We start from the raw sequence: 16532 nt of genomic DNA, 5'->3' as shown, positions 1-16532 counted from the left end.
CATATTATAGAGAGAGCGAAGGAGATAATAACCTTGATGAGTGTTAGAGAAATTTATGGGAATAGAAGTTGTGGTTTTCATTGATTCTATTCCTTTGCTGTAATGAACATTCTTTGCCTCCTTAAAATTATTTGACAATAAAACAGTAATGTGACCATTTCCGTAGTCCATGATGGGGGTGCTTTTATCGAGAGAATTTCCCTACACAAGGGTAAAAAAAACGTATATACTAACCAAACCATAAATATGTTATGGAACCAAAGTAAAATGAAGTTATGCATGTGATATATAAATGTTTACCTCATTGAAAATGGATACAAAAAGTGGATGTAGGGTTGGAGTGATGACAGAAAGGCTTATCCTGAGCTGCAGGTAACATACAGAATGAGTATAACGAGTAAAATGTGATGAATGATGAAAGAAAGTAAGAATGGAGTTATAAGAAAGTACCGGGACAAACATTTTTGCCACGTCTAGAAAGTTGGCAAGTAGAATCCTGATTTGTCCATGGATAAATTTTCCATCATGAACCCTAGGCAAAGGCACTAACATTCTCTCAGCAACAGGTTCACCCGTTGGCACAAGAATGCAATGCCTTTCACACTCGAAGTATTCTTTTTCTGTCATTCTCTCTCTTGGGAACATCTGCATAGTCCAAGGTTCATATATGTAAGATCGTGAAATTGATTAACAAAATGTATATATAATATATACTTTTTACATACCCCTAAAGCTTCTGCTAAACCCTCTGCTGCGGTATGATTTAGATTATGTCCTTTGAAAGATAAAAACGGCAGCAATGCTAAAAACTGATCCATATTGTTTGTCCAATTGATATAGTGGATGCTCCTACCTGTCCAAAAAAAAAAAGTCAAAAGTTAAGGATTTCTCTCCCTCTAATTTTATTATAAAATAAAAAACCTAGATTATACAATATTACAGTATGTTATGCAAATAACTCTATGTGTACGTGAAGGTCTGTACTAAAAAATTTCATGCTGTATATGTATAATGTGTTTCCTAAAATTAATGATTGACATTGTGTTGTATCTAAGAATCAAAGGGAAAAATAATGAGTAAAACTGATATAAAAATTGCATTAGAAGAAGAACATTAAAAAGTACCTTGGCTTGGATTAGGGTTGTACATTATTAATCCAACCTCACAAGTAGGATAACCACCCTGTAAACAATAAAAAGTACGTACATGGTAAAATGTTTTCACTTTTATCAGTAAGGCAAAAGATAAAAAAATGAAAAAAAGAGTTACTGGTATATCAATAACATGATAACAGTTACAAAGAACTAATACAGAAAAAAGAGGCTGTTTGTTCCTCTAAAAATCAAACCCTTCTTCTGTTACACCTTATATACCAGCTTTGGTTTTGAGCAAATTTCAGAATATTTTTTCCATTGAAGGTCATATTTCTGATGAGAGACACCAAATACTAGCAAACTAAATGGCATATTGCGAAGCTGAAAATCATACTATATTTTCTTGTCTTCATAGCAAAACACGTTAATTAACATAGGAATACTATGATTGAAAATCTTTTAATTATAGTGAAGTAATGGAACTGATATAAGGTGTATAAAGGAAACAAGAAACCTTAAATTTTTGGGTTGAAATCAACTAATTTCTGGAACAACTGCAAGTTTACAAGATCATAACATGGAATATTTAAAAACTGTAAATTACCTCTCCTCTTGAATTGTCAAAGAAGGACCTGCATAATAAGTCATCCATGTTTTAAATTCAATTCAATTCACAAAGGGTTACTTATTTAAATGTTAGATTGAGCAAAATAAGTCATCCATGATTTAAATTAAAAAAAACAGTTGACTTAATGTAAACTAACACTGAAATTTTAAAACTAACAGTGTATATAGTGCCCTTTCTTAATTAGGTTTTGAAGTTTTCATTTTTGGATAGATTTTACTATAAATAATAAACTTTAGAATTTAGAATAGTGATAAATAAAGAGACTCTTGACACCTGTTTATTTATTAACATTTATCACTTTTGAGTTGCTATCAAGTAACTATTTACTATGCATAAAAAGTGAGTATATATCCTCTTCTGTTGCATTATAACATGGAATAATTTCTCTTCTAAGTAAAATATGATTTTAGTCATGGTTTTCCCATAAGTTTTAGAGTTCCTGCATGAATATTATGTCAATTTCTACTCTTTTTTATCTCTAATTTTACCTTTGAGATATTACTTTAATACTCTACTATCTTCATAACATAAGTATTAAATTCAACGGTTGTTGATATTATTCTTGATTTACCGCTTTAAAACGAGGTAATTCTTTTTATTATTATATATAGAATACTAGTGTACAATTGCATACCTAAAAAAGTTTGGATTAAAAAGACCACGATGATCAGGTAATATTTAAACAAGGAGAGGTAAACCTAGAAAAAATATTTGGTTTACTCAAGTCATGATATAGATTTGGATGAAATGCAAAATCTTTAAAGTTAATTTCTCTTATAGTCATTGGTATCTTTACACTATTTTATGCTTAAAATTTTTGTGAACCGGTAATTGTTAGATCTATAGAAGGAGTTTTACGGGGAAGATACAACACTAATGAGACCTAATCCCAACCACATAAGGCATTAACACCCCTCTCAACCCAAAACCTTAAGGCAATGGGTTTATAGGTCTTTATCCTTATATAATACTCTATTTTCTCATTTCTAACAAATATGAGACTTAGACTCACACTTAGATTCCTAACACAGTTTTCTTTAATGCTGTACAAATAAAAACTCCAAGAGACATTTGGAATTCTCTTCAATTTGCATGCACTCAAATCACTTCACACTTTTAAAAATAAAACTCTACCTTTAAGTGAATAAAGTTCACATTGGAGTTAAAGCACATCATAATTTAAATACTTTAATTCCTTATCTTTAATAAAGTTATTTTAATTATGTTTTAAAAAGAATCCAAGCGAAATCTATTTCTAAAATTGAATACATAGCGTAGTTCCTCATTGAGAGAGTTCGAAACAAAAATGTTAAGTGGTTCTCATATCATAAAAGAGAGCGTAGTTATTCTTTCCAAATATATTTAAGGAGAAATTGTAATTTCTTCATTTTTTTTAAGAAATTTTCTAATTTTATGTGTGATGGTTCTCTTCATCAGTTTTGAATATATATCACTTTCTCACAAATTTTTTTGTTTGTTGTTTGTAGAAGTAAAAAGAACCAAAACAGTGACACTTTTATAATTAAAAATTAAAAAAAAAAAATAAAATAAAACGTTTTCCCAAAATACGTTCAACTTTACCCTAATTATCCGTCCCCACCCGCACCTTTCCTTTGTTTATCTTTGTTCTTCTTTAATTTATCATTCTTTAGATTTTTCTCTCTGTTTTGTATTTCTATGACTCACTCGAAATTTTGATTACATTATTTAATGTAAGTACAAATCCGATTCAATTAGAATTTCAATTTACTGAAACAAAGACAGAACAATTTAAATTTATAATTTAATATATTAATTTCATTATATATAAAGAAGTAGAACTTTAGACTCAACCCATAAAAAGAATTACTCACAAATTCATAGATCTAGCTTTAAACAAATCTTAAAATGTATGATGTAGTCTTTTGAAACACATAAACTAAGGTCTTCTTCTCTTAAATGATTTTTTTTTTTTTACCTTTCAATTTTCTCCTCCCATATCTAAAACAATTCACCACATTATGAAAAGTTATTTGGACCCATAAAATCAAATCTTCCCAATACAACTACAAATCTATTAATCAAGTGAAACAAAAGATGGTGACTATAATTAACTAGTTCACAAACATTAGTTTATATAACATGAATTTTGAAATAGAACTAAGAAACTTGGTACCTGACAATGTTGACGAGATACTCTGAAACAATTTTACGCCAATAAGGAGCCATGGCTGTGCTTCCATCAACCACAATGCTCAACCATCTCCTAGCGGCCATGGAAGCTACAAAAAAGAGAGAATGAAAGAAGATGAATGAGGAGAATAAAGAAGAGAGAGTGTTGAGTTTTTATATAAGAGTAGTTGAAATTATGATGAAGCTTTGAATTGGTTTCCGTTACCCTTGAGTCATGGATGGCACATGTAAGAAATTATTTGTCATTGACTGTTTTAGGGTTGTAGCGTTGAAGTAACTGATGGTGACCAATGTCACATTGTATGTATTTTTTTGTCACAAATTAAATAGTTTGACTTCTTTTCACACATTGTATTATCTATTGCCCTTGGGATCAGTTTAGTGTAATGAATGAGATAATAAGTCAAAAACATTAAAGATGTTATTAATTAAATACATTTATTAGTGATAAACGTTCACAGTCAAATTATACGCACTTCATTTACTTACCAATCACTCAAAAACGCTCAGTCAAATTGTAAGCACTTCATTCACTCACCAACTCCTCAAATTGAAAAAAAAAAATATATATGAAAAAGGTAAATAGTTTTAGTTATAATCACTATAATATATATACTACAAAAATATTATTAAATTAGTCTCTAATTTCAAATTAGAAACTAATTTAAACACTAATTCTTTATTTACTAAAATTTTAATAACTAATGGTTGAGATCATCGTACATTCTAATTTAAAAATTAATTATAATTTTTTATTTATAATAGAGATTATTTTAAATATCAATAATATTTAGTATGTAAAATAATATGACTATAAAAACTAATTATTTTTTTTATGAAATTAGTTTCTATTTAATATTTTTTTAGTGATGTGTGTGTTAAAATGAATAATATAACATAAGATAAAATTTAATAAAAATAAATAAGAGTTAAATATGATTTTTGTAAACAATTTTTAAAAATTATATTTTGTTCCTAAATTGAATTATATACTTATTTCATTCGTGTACTTTATGAAAATCAAGTAAATGTTTTACATTTCTTTCATAAAATACCAAGATTAAATACAAATATAGTTTAATTTAAAGATGACACACAATTTTTAAAATAATATAAAAATAAGAAACATATTAACAAAAAAGGAACAATCAAGTTTGTATATTAATTTAAATGGATTAATAATTAGTATTATATAATCAAAAGTTAGAAATCGATAAAGTAATTTAATTGGAATAGTATTGCCTTTATATTTGTTAGTGCAAAAAAATGGAACTTTGTGGTTCTGTACTTTTAAGAAAATAAAAAACAATAATTATAGTTTGTGGTTTCTAACAGCATATTACTTTATCTATAGTTTTAGAATTTTATAGAATGTCTTCGATCTCAAAAATAAGCATTAATGTAATAACAATTGTGCAGTAACGAAAATCTTTAAAGATAAGTTTAAATTAAAGATATTTGATGCAAAAAGAAGATTAGGGAAAGTAAAATATCACATTAAAATTTGAAAATGGTTTTAAGTAGATTTAAACATAGAAATTTAATATAAAGCCAAAATAATACTTAAAACAACTTGAATAAAAGTTTAATGAAGATCGTGATCGTTATAAAACAATAATATAAAAGTAAAAACAAGTAATCATAAAATAAAAATAATTATTCAAGAAACTAAGATAAATACAAACACAAAATTAAACAGTTAGCAAAAGAAATTATTAAGGTGAAAGTATAAACTTATATAAGGAATTTAATAAATTGATGAAGAAGAACATTAATTAATACTCATATTATATTTGTTTGGTTACAGTTATTTTTGCCTAAAATTTACATTTAATACTATTTACATATGAGGAACTATTATTTTATTTTACATTATGTGTCATCCCTTGTGAAAGACATACTCGTTTAATAGTTGTAATTAATTTCATCACTTCTCAAAAGGTATATATAAGTGGATTAAATGCAAACATATAACTTTTTTTAATTTACATAGTGAATAACTCCTCTCTTGATACTTTTTATGATAGATAGAAAATAGCTAATTATTTTACTTCATTTAAAAGAAATTATTTTATTTTATTCCTAGTGCTTCACTTTACAAATACTTCCAAAACTATTTAATAATTAGTTTTGCAAAATATACATTATAATAAAAATAAATAAAAATAATAACCCTCCATTATATTAAATTTTAGTTCAATTTTCGTTTGTGTTTTGACATTTACTTGCCATCGATACAAGTTTGATATTCATCAACCCATTATGGGTTGGTCACTCAATGAATTAACCTAATTCAACTTTCTTATTAGTGAGCTCAAAAATATTGAACCTGACTCGATCGATCATAGGTTAGTAGGTTAAATAGGTTGACTCATTTAACTAAAAGAAAAGATTAAATATGTTTCTGCTCCATTAACTTTCAATGAAAATTGAAATTAGTCTCCCGACGAAACTTTGGTCTAATTTAGTTCCCCAAATTTCAAAATGTGTAGATTTAGTCTCTTTAATCAAATTTTGTTAAGTTTATTTAACATTTTAAATGTGTTTCATAATAGCATTTGAGCTAACATTTGAAGCGGAAATGTGTTAAACGGTCTAAACAACTCAAATGTTATCATGAAACATGTTTGAAACGTCATAAACTTAACAAAAATTAGTTAAAAGGATTAAATCCACACACATTTCTAAAGTTGAGAGACTAAATTGGGTCAAAGTTTCAAAGAGAGACTTATTCTAATTTTTACTAAAAGTAAAGGGACCAAAAACATATTTAACTCTAAAAAAATACAAAAAAATACAATTTTTTCTATCTTTACAACATTAATTGGTAAAGCTAGTAGTGGATCTTGACCAATAAATTTGGAGGAGCCAAAATATATACTCAAATATATTTAATTATTGTTACTAACACAATAAAAATGAATGCATAATTTTGTACAATTATAACTACAAAAGAAATCAAAGAAATCACACATATATAAAGGATTGTCTTTTGTTCCTTCATATTTTTGAACTCATCAATAATTGAATTAGAACTAAAATTTTCAAATATTTCTTTTTCAATGTAAATATGAACACGTTCCAAAGAATTAATATGAAACTCATCATCTATAATTCATTGAACCTTAAGAAAGGGTTTCTCTAATTGAACAATATGACATTTGTATCATGCTTTAGAATACGTAAAGATGCTGGATTTGTCTTGTTTCATCATCACGAATAACTTTCTTCTTATAATTTTTATAAAATAAATCTATTCTTTTATTCTTCATCAATATACCTATTTCTTTTTTAAGTTTAAGATTACAAAATAATTTATTATAATTTAATCAAAAGAAAAATAAGAGTTACTAAAGAAAAATCTATGATAATCAAGTCTCAATTAAAAAACAGTTATGAAAAAACAAATAGTACAATCATTCTTCTCCCATATTCATAAAAGATGGATATAAGGCTCAAGAGATTAAAAATAATGTTAACAATTAAACAAATATTTCAGTATCAAGTGATACGAGAAAGTTACATTTTTTTCTTCACGAATGAAAGAGAACAAATGAAAAATAAAAGTAAAAATAATGAGTTTGTATCTATTTTTTTTTTTCGTAACAAAAAGAAAACATGTGAAAGTATGAGATGAGTACAATTTGTGAAAAACTCAAAAACACAATGAAAAAGAAAATAAAAAATATACTACTAAATATTTTTATTTTTCATTACATTTGATTTTATGTTTTATTATTTATTAACATTAAATGTTATGCTTTATAAAATAAATAAAAATATACCTAATTTAACTTCTATCAATTTCCAATATATGTTACATATAATTTAAAAACATTTTTAAAAAATTAAAAAATATTTAATATATATATATATATAATATAAAAAATTGGGGTGGCCATGACTATCCTCTACCCTAAAGAAGCTCCGTCGTAGGGTAAAGCATTTTGATTGTGCTACAAAAGTTTAGACTATTAAATTCTCTCCTACATGAAAAAACAAGAAGTACCATTGGGCACCAAAAATACTATAGATTTTGATGTAGCATGTCAACACGAAAAGTTAGGCTTGGTATATTTTTAAAGAATTTAGAGAACTGCACACACCATTATATTTCAAAAGAAATAATGAGGGGCAAGAAATAAAAAGTTAGGAGTTTTAAGTAGTGACGGAGCATTGTTGGAGCTAGTGGGGGCAATGGCTCCCCAAAACTTTTTCAATTTCTTTTAAAGTTATGTGTTTAAAATTTGTTAAACTATGTATATTTTTAAATTCTTTAAATTATATGTATCTTTTTTATATTAGGTAGTAGTATATTAAAAAATTAATGAAAATAAAATTAGATATTTTTATTTCTTTTATAAAGTACACATTTAGTGTTACTAAATAGTAAAACATAAAATCAAATATAATAAAGAAAAAAAAATTATTAAGATAATTTTTATTTTCTATTCTCATTGTCTTTTTAGTTTTTGACATGTTATATTCATCTCTTACCCTTACTTGATTTACTTTGTTATCAAAGAAAAAAAAAGTTAAACAGAAACTTATTATCTTTGTCCTTTCTTTTATATCTTCTCTTCTATTCTTAAAGACGAAAAAAAGACAACTTTCTCTTGTCTCAATGGGTAGTGAAATACTTGTTTATTAGCACTATTTTTTATCTCATGACTCTTTTATATATTCTTTTTTTTTATGAATATAAAAGAGCAAATAATGTATTATGCGATTTTTTATAGACAGTTTTTAACTGTGACTTGATTATCACATCTTTTTTTTAGTAATTATGTCTCTCAACTTTTGATTATATTATGATAAATTATTTTTTAATCTTAAACTTACTTTTTTAAATAGGTATATTGATGAAAAATAAAAAAATAAATTCATTTTTTAGAATTAATAAAAGAGGAGTGAAGATCAAAACATGACAACAATATGGTTGCTCATCGCATAACAATGAAATAAAATGCTAATGGTTGTGATGACTTTGAATCGATATGTGCACATTAGGAAAATGGAAGATGAATATTTTGCAGATAATATGGTTATTTATATTAAAAAAAAAGTTTGAAACTTTTAGTTATGATTGGATTATTTGATAAGTTCAAGAATATGAAAAAACCATGGACAATCCTTTATATAATGTAGTTTCTTTTATAGTTATAGTTGTACTAAAGTATATATTCATTTTCATTGAATTAATGACAATAATGTTAAATATATAAATTTTAAGTATATTATTTTGACTCCCCCAATAATTTTGGTTAATTAAATTTTAAGTATATTATTTTGACTTTCCCAATAATTTTGGTCAAGATCCGCCACTAGTTTTAAGAGTGAGGTATAATAAGTAAAAAGATAGATAGGTATAGGAAGAAGCATCCAATTAGTAAGATGTTTTTTTTTCATATATTTGGGTTTGTGAGCCAACTTGACTCACCACAGGTTGAACCTGGGTGAGCCGAGTTCTTAGTGAAGTGGCTCCATTTTTTACCCATACCAAAAATTATAATATTTTTTGAACTCAATCCGATATGAATCCGTGGTGGATCGAGTTGACTCACAGATTTTAAACCATTTGGACAGTTTTAATACAAGTATAATTTTAAAATCTATATCAGTAACGTAAAATTAAATAATATAATTTTTTATTAATAAAATAAAAGACGCTAAATGAGATTAAAAATTGGCATCATGGATTCAAAATATGGATTGGACTTATTGTACGAGATTTAAGGTTGGAGCGCTCTGGTCTATCATGCGAATAGCATGCTAAAGAGGAAATATGGCCCAAATCCTTGAGAGATAGGAACAACCTAAACGGTCCATTTAGTATAAAACAGATAGCGTATAAAAATGGAAATCAGGAGGACTGGTTGTGGTGGATATCTAAAATAACCACAATATCTCATCTTTTTAGGAAAAATTCCCGAAAAAAGGAAATATAATATTAACTAATATGGAGGCAATTAAAACTTATATGATGAACAAAGAAGCGTATAAATAATACCCTATAAATAATATCGTATGACTAATTTTTTGGTTTAACTATTTTTTTGAATTTCACTAACCTTATCAAACAATGATCTTGAATGAATTTTCTTTTGTTAAATTTTATTAAAAGAATATGTCATTTTAAATTATTTAAATTAATATTATTATATATTTGATTTAGTTTGACTTATAATTTTGGATATTTGAATTTAAAAATCCTTTAAGTTGCAAAAGTATAATACCGAGGATGAAACACATTATATATTTGTAAATTTAATTGTCTAACATTTAGGAACTTAAGTGTGACATTTTAGATAGGACATTATTATGTTGACAGCCTATCCACTTTATATTTATTATTTTAGCTTTCAATATTTATTTTGTTTATAAATACAAAGCTTCGCTTTTTTATCAACTAAATTACCTCTAAAAACGAGTTATGAAGCTGTAATTTTAGTGTAAAAGAAAATCCTTTTAAATATGGAGAGTATCACTTTATATTATTAAATTAAGTAATACGTACATTGTTTAAGTTACTAGTTTTTTTGACCCGTGCAATGTATATATGTATGGTAGTTTTTTTATTTTTCTCTATAATAATATCTAAGGATTGTCATTTCCTTTTTTTTTTCTCTTCTCTCTATTGTTATTGTTATTACTGAGGATTATAAAATTTAGTTGTGTTTAATAATACAATTGACATTTTTAAAGTAGTAAAATTCTTATTTTGAAAAGGTTTTGCAGCAAAAAAATATAAAGGCTATCATGGATATAAATCTTACAACTAAGAACGACAAGAAAACTTACATTTGACTTATTTAGCATCAACCCTTGGCCCAATCATTGGCCATCTTGGCAAGAACAAGTTTGGCATCAATCAAGTTTGGCATCGGTCATGAAAAGGTCGAAGGCTTTCTTTGCAAGACTAAGTTTGACATTGATGTTGACTTGGCTAAGGCCAATTTGACAACACCAAATCATCGACCATGGCAAGGTTGTAGGCTATCTTTGCAAGACCAAGTTCGACATCGACGCTAACTCAACCAAAGGTTAACTTGGCAAGACCAAGTATGTCATCGACCTTGGCTCAACTAGAGGAGGTGGTCTTAGCAAGACCAAGTTCGTCACTGTTAGTGTATGGCCGAGTAGTACCCGGCCCAAGAAGAAGAAACTGGCCGGGATCATCCCGGCCCAGATAGGGGCATCCCCACACGATGGCCCAGCCGCGAGGGCTTGGATCCAGCGCAACGCTGGCAGCCCAGTAAGCACAACGGCCGTGTACTTCCCGACTCTCTTAGCCGAGTACACCCCGGTCCAAGGGGTAGCAGGCGGAACATGTGTTACAGAGGGGCAACATGCAATCAAACCTCAAGGAGTACAGACGGCTAAGAAAGGAAGGAGTTGATATTTGAGAAGTACAAACCCAAAAAGGAAGGAGTTGATATGTGAGAAGTACAGGCGGCCAAACCCCAAAAAGGAAGGAGTTGATATTTGAGAAGTACAGACGGCCAAAAAAGGAAGGAGCTGATATGTGAGAAGTACAGACGGACAAACTTTGGAATGGAAAGGACTGATCTTTATTAAAGGCACAGAAGAACAATTCTTGCCAATAAGGAAAGAACTGCTGCGTGCAACCTTAGTCGGAAAGGGAAGGAATCGATCCTCAAATACAAACGGATCGCAAACATTAATAACGGGTCCATTAAGAAATTAGTATAAATTAAGGCCTAGTGAACAGGTAAAGGTACACTTTTCTGATTAACCTACTACTACCCATATCAATCACTCTCTAACTTGAGCGTCGGAGTGCCTGCATGTACCCCCACCCCCGGAGTGCAGACGGTTGGGAGTTTCAGGAAGAGTCTAGGGAGGAACAGGAGGAGGTTCGACACAGAGGGTTCTTGAGACCGTCTGGTTCCGCACCTAAATAGTATCGATCAGGTACAATTGGCGCCCACCGTGGGGCCAGACAATTCTCAAGCAGGATGGTGTCGATAAGAGCAGCAGTCGATCATAATTCAGTAGCAGCGAAGATGCAACGAGAGATGAACCGCCAATTGGAAGAGTTAAGGCGCAAGAACGAAGAAGAATTGAATGCCCTGAGAGAGGAGAACCAGCGGATGTAAGCGCAAATTGAGCAGAATCCCCCCACAGGGAGGAATCGCGTAGCAATGAAGAGGGAGGGGATGGTACCGGACGAGACGAGTCCCGAGCGCAAACCACCACCAACCAAACAGAAGCAAGGCCCAGAGCAGCCAGACGCCACCCCTTCGTGGACGGGATCATGGAAGCAGAACTTCCCGCACGATGGAAGGGGTTAACTATAAGCCAGTACGATGGCACTACTGATCCGGAGGAGCACGTGGACGTCTTCACCACCCAGGCAGGGTTATATACTTCAGACAACACAATCCTCTGTCGTGTTTTCCCAACATCCCTAAAAGGGCCTGCACTCAATTGGTTCACACGATTGCCACCCAACTCTATCGACTGTTTCGATACGTTGGCCACCCGTTTCAGCATACAGTTTGCCACTAGTAAGCCACACCACCTTACTTCTCTAGCACTGGTAAATATACGACAGGAAAAATGAGAGTCTCTACGGGAGTTTATGGAACGATTCGGAAAGATATCCTTGAATATCTCTAATTTGAATCCTGAGGTCGCTATGCACCACCTCATCACAACACTAAAGCCTGGCCCTTTTGTTGACAGTCTATGCAAGAAGCCCGTGAGCAATCTAGATGAGCTTCGGACCAGGGCCACTAAATTCATGCAGATGGAGGAACTGAAAGAATTTCGCAATACAACTCGATCAGACGCACAGGAGAAAAGGCACCATGATAGGGAGCGAGCGTTAGCACCCCGATCCGGCCACATGTTCAAAGACTCTAGGCAGTCGAAATACAACAGGTACACACCACTCGTGTCCAACAGGGCAAGAATTCTGGAAGAAGCACTGAACACCGATATAATAACAGCCCCTCGAAGGGCCCCGACTCCCCCGAACGCCGACACCACCAAGCATTGTCGGTATCACCGAAATTATGGGCACACAACAGAGGAATGTTTTACCTTGAAAGACAAAATCGATGAACTGATACAGGCAGGACACCTAAGAAGATTCGTAAAGCGGGAAGGTGGGGGATTCTCCTCAAGGGGAGAACGAGAAAAACGCTACGAGGAGTGACCATGAAGGACGTCAGAGTACCGGGATAGGGAAGGAGATAGCGTCCGCAGAGGGGCCGAACCCAAAAAAGATGATGAGCGAGATACGAGAGAAAGGCCACTGAGAGGAGTAATTAATTACATTTCCGGAGGTTTCGCAGGAGGTGGGGCCACTATGTCTGCAAGGAAGAAGTATGTGCGAGCGATCCAGAGTGTCAACGCCGTGACAGTATGTCCCAGACGGCACATGCCACCCATCACGTTCCGAGACGACGATTTCCAAGCGATCGACCCCCAACATGACGACCCAATGGTGATATCAGTAGAGATCGAGGACTTCGCGGTCAGGAAAACCCTGGTGGACCCAAGTAGTTCGGTAGACATTCTATATTGGGGCACTCTCAAGAAGCTGAAAATTCCAGAAGGAGAGATCCAGCAATACTCAGAGCCGGTCGTGGGCTTCGCAGGGGAGCGAGTGAATACGAAAGGCTACATTGACTTATTCACCAAGTTCGGGACAGGAATGGTAACACGAACGGTAAAAATCTGATACCTTATTGTTGATGCTCACACCTCTTATAATATTTTGCTAGGGAGACCCTCGTTGAATACGCTCGGTGCAGTAGTCTCTACATATCACTTGGCCATGAAGTTTCCATCCGCCTCAGGAGACATAATCACGGTGCATGTAGACCAACCGACTGCTCGCAGATGCTACGCGGACAGTTTGAGAGAAAGACCCGAGTCTCCTCCCAGACGAGCAGTGAATAACGTTGAGAAGGTCCCAGGGGAAGCAGAAGTAGACCTGGATCCTCGGGTCAGCAGCGAGGAGAGGGTGGAACTAATCGAAAGCACAGAGGAATTCCATTTCGATGAGCATCGATACACCCATGTAAACAGGACACTTGTAAAGACCCCCGAGATGCGGGAAGTGTTACAGAGGAACGTTGATTTGTTCGCCTGGAGTGCGGTCGACATGCCAAGCATTGACCCAAGAGTAGCCAGTCACAAACTGTCTATTTTTCAGGAAGCTCGGCCCGTTGCACAGAAGAGAAGAAAGATGGGTGGAGAAAAAAGGGAAGCAGCCAGAGCAGAGGTACAAAAGTTAATTTCAGCAGGCTTCATCAAGGAGGCCACCTACACGACCTGGCTAGCCAACGTAGTGTTGGTAAAAAAGGCAAATGGAAAATGGCGGATGTGTACATACTACACCAACCTTAACAAGGCGTGCTCTAAAGACACATACCCTCTCCCAAGCATCGATAGATCGGTAGACGGTGCAGCTGGACACAGGGTGCTTAGTTTTCTGGATGCCTACTCTGGGTACAATCAGATTCCAATGTATCCTCCTGACAAAGAAAAAACGGCATTCATCACGAAAGAAGCTAACTTTTACTATGAAGTCATGCCTTTTGGACTAAAGAATGCTGGCGCCACATACCAGCGGCTGATGGACAGGGTGTTTCGTCATCTCATCGGAAAATGTATGGAGGTCTACGTCGACGACATGGTAGTCATGTCAGATTCACTCGAGCAACACGTCAAAGATTTAGATGAGGTCTTGGCAACTGTACGGAAGTATGACATGAGACTGAATCCAGAAAAGTATGTTTTCGGGGTTGCAGGCGGAAAGTTCTTAGGTTTCATGTTAACCCACAAGGGAATAGAGGCCAACCCCAATAAGTGCCAAGCGGTTGTCAACATGAGGAGTCCATCCAACATCAAGGAGATACAAAGATTGGTAGGGATGCTAACTGCGTTGTCACGTTTTATGCCTAAATTAGCAGAAAGAATCCAGCCGATGTTGAGGCTCATGAAAAAAGCACAAAAATTCGTATGGGATGAGGCTTGCGAGCAATCTTTCCAAGCACTAAAGGAGTATTTGTCTTCTCCCCCAGTACTACAGAAGCCTAGCAAGGGGAAACCCCTGTTAGTATATCTAGCCATCTCTACCAATGTTGTCAACGCGGCCATTGTACAAGATCATGCGGGGGACCAGCAACCTGTATACTTTATCAGCAAAGCCCTACATGATGCAGAATTGCGGTACCAGACAGTGGAAAAGGTAATCCTAGCACTTGTGGTAACAACCAGACGACTGCGACCGTACTTTCAGGGGAACGAGGTAATAATCAAGTCTGACTACCCCATACACAAAGTCTTGAGGCGACCCGACCTCGCCGACTGAATGGTTGGGTGGTCCGTGGAACTATCTGAGTATCATCTTCGATGTGAAGCTCGAGGGCCGATCAAGGGGCAATGCCTGACAGACTTTGTCAACGAATTAACGGGAGATGCTGACGTACGCGAGGAAGGTTGGATCCTGTTGGTGGATGGCTCTTCAAATGCGAAAGGTGGGGGCGCTGGGATTGTTTTGCAAGGACCGAATGATTTGCTACTCGAGCAAGCTTTGCGCTTTGGCTTTAAACCCTCTAACAATCAGGCAGAATATGAGGCACTAATAGCAGGGTTGACCCTCGCAGCAGACATGGGAGCAAATACGGTGACATGCCGAACTGATTCTCAACTGATCGTAGGACACTTGGACGACACTTTCCAGGTAAAGGACCCCCTCCTATTATGATATTATCACGTTGTGCAGGGCATGTTGAACATATTCAGAACGACAAACGTAAAGCATGTTGATAGAGCCCAAAATTCCAGAGCCGACTTGCTCTCGAAGTTGGCAACTACCAAAGTAAAAGGATAACATCATACAGTGATCCATGCCACACTCGACCGTCCTACTGTGACTTTGGCAGAATGCAATGCTACTGAGACAGTCGCACCAGAGGAGAAAGGGTGGATGACTCCTATTATACAGTTCATTCAACACGGTGACACAGACGAAATTGATAATCCTATCATGCGTAGGAAAGCTTCTCGATTCACTTTGGTTGGTGAAGAATTGTACAAACGGGACTTCTCCAACCCTCTGTTAAGATGCGTCACAAACTGCCAGGCCCAGTATATTATGGAAGAGTTACACACGAGAATTTGTGGCTTACATTCAGGATCCCAAACCATGGCAGCTCGGGTATTACAAGCAGGATACTATTGGCCGACTGTCAAAGAAGATTGCGAGAAGTACGTAAGGAAGTGCACTCAGTGCCAACAGCACGGTAACATGATACATCTCAAGTCAGAGGAGTTGCACGGTATTACCTCCCCTTGGCCTTTCGCTAAGTGGGGCATGGATATTCTAGGGCCCTTCAACCCAAGGAAAGGTCAGGTAAAATTCTTGTTGGTAGCTATAGACTACTTCACTAAGTGGATTGAGGCGAAGCCACTGGCCCTGATCACGGCCCAGCAGGTACAAAAATTTGTCTGGAAGAATATAGTGTGCAGGTTTGGCATACCAAGCATCGTCATAACAGACAATGGTAAACAGTTCATCGACAAGGGGCTAGCTGAGTTCTATAGGGGACTCCATATACAACATATAACCAGCTCAGTCGAACACCCACAAACAAATG

General features: G+C 33.8%; 1 pseudogene; it reads left to right on the top strand.

The window, feature by feature from the left end:
• The first annotated feature begins 12172 nt into the window (after positions 1-12172).
• On the top strand, positions 12173-15244 carry LOC146887606 (uncharacterized; annotated as a pseudogene).
• The last annotated feature ends 1288 nt before the right edge of the window (positions 15245-16532 follow it).

Source organism: Vigna unguiculata, chromosome 3 (genome assembly GCF_037176805.1).
Source record: "Vigna unguiculata cultivar grain cowpea cultivar isolate G323 ecotype 2 chromosome 3, ASM3717680v1, whole genome shotgun sequence".
NCBI lineage: Eukaryota > Viridiplantae > Streptophyta > Magnoliopsida > Fabales > Fabaceae > Vigna > Vigna unguiculata.
The sequence above is the reverse complement of the archived record's forward strand: the minus strand, read 5'-3'. Positions and strand labels throughout refer to the sequence as shown.